Below are 1,945 nucleotides of genomic sequence, written 5' to 3'. Positions count from 1 at the left end.
AGAAAAACAGATCTGTTAGAGTAGAAACAGAGGCAGATTATAACAGCTGTCTAGTAGCTGGTTGAGGAGTCTTGGGCCCCACAAGTTAACACAGTGCTCTGTCCTTGTACCCATGGTACAACCAGGTTGTTGGTACTAGTGACTGGTCCCTGGTTGAAGAGTCTTGGGCCCCACAAGTTAACACAGCTTTCTCTTACAGTACCCATGGTACAACCAGGTTGTTGGTACTAGTGACTAGTCCCTGGTTGAAGAGTCTTGGGCCCCACAAGTTAACACAGCTTTCTCTTACAGTACCCATGGTACAACCAGGTTGTTGGCACTAGTGACTGGTACCTGGTTCACAAGATGATGAGGAACCTTGCGGGTTGACAGCCTTCAAGGATGCCAGGTTATCTCAGCACACAAGACAGCCTCTAAGATCACTCCCCTCGAGGCTACAGCATCACTGAGATGATACTGAGGATCGAACCCACACTTGCCTCATAAAGCTAACAGTGTTACAAGGTCTTGACAGCCTGGTCACCTGTCAACCAACACTTGTACACAGGTACACACAGCATCTGTCCACAGGTACACACAGCATCTGTCCACAGGTACACACAGCATTTGTACACAGGTACACACGGCATTTGTACACAGGTACACACAGCATTTGTACACAGGTACACACAGCATTTGTACACAGGTACACACAGCATCTGTCCACAGGTACACACAGCATTTGTACACAGGTACACACAGCATTTGCACACAGGTACACACAGCATCTGTCCACAGGTACACACAGCATTTGTACACAGGTACACACATCATTTGTACACAGGGACACACAGCATCTGTCCACAGGTACACACAGCATTTGTACACAGGTACACACAGCATCTGTCCACAGGTACACACAGCATTTGTACACAGGTACACACGGCATTTGTACACAGGTACACACAGCATCTGTCCACAGGTACACACAGCATTTGTACACAGGTACACACAGCATCTGTCCACAGGTACACACAGCATCTGTCCACAGGTACACACAGCATCTGTCCACAGGTACACACAGCATCTGTCCACAGGTACACACAGCATTTGTACACAGGTACACACGGCATTTGTACACAGGTACACACAGCATCTGTCCACAGGTACACACAGCATTTGTACACAGGTACACACAGCATTTGTACACAGGTACACACAGCATCTGTCCACAGGTACACACAGCATTTGTACACAGGTACACACAGCATTTGCACACAGGTACACACAGCATTTGTACACAGGTACACACAGCATTTGTACACAGGTACACACAGCATTTGCACACAGGTACACACAGCATTTGTACACAGGTACACACAGAATTTGTACACAGGTACACACAGAATTTGTACACAAGTACACACAGGATTTGTGCACAGGCACACAGCACATTTGTACAGAGGTACACTGTTACTATCTCAGTCACAGAATATTAATGCTGACACCTGTGTAAGTCACTTACAGGTCAGGAGTACAGGTCACACTAAGAGGTCAGGTCAACTGAAGCGAAACTGAGTGTATGTGTGTGTGTGTGTGTGTGTGTGTGTGTGTGTGTGTGTGTGTGTGTGTGTGTGTGTGTACTCACCTAGTTGTACTCACCTAGTTGAGGTTGCGGGGGTTGAGTCCAAGCTCCTGGGCCCGCCTCTTCACTGATCGCTACTAGGTCACTCTCCCTGAGCCGTGAGCTTTATCATACCTCTGCTTAAAGCTATGTATGGATCCTGCCTCCACTACATCGCTTCCCAAACTATTCCACTTACTGACTACTCTGTGGCTGAAGAAATACTTCCTAACATCCCTGTGATTCATCTGTGTCTTCAGCTTCCAACTGTGTCCCCTTGTTACTGTGTCCCATCTCTGGAACATCCCGTCTTTGTCCACCTTGTCAATTCCTCTCAGTATT

Source organism: Cherax quadricarinatus, chromosome 99 (genome assembly GCF_038502225.1).
Source record: "Cherax quadricarinatus isolate ZL_2023a chromosome 99, ASM3850222v1, whole genome shotgun sequence".
Lineage (NCBI taxonomy): Eukaryota > Metazoa > Arthropoda > Malacostraca > Decapoda > Parastacidae > Cherax > Cherax quadricarinatus.
Note: the sequence above shows the minus strand (reverse complement) of the source record.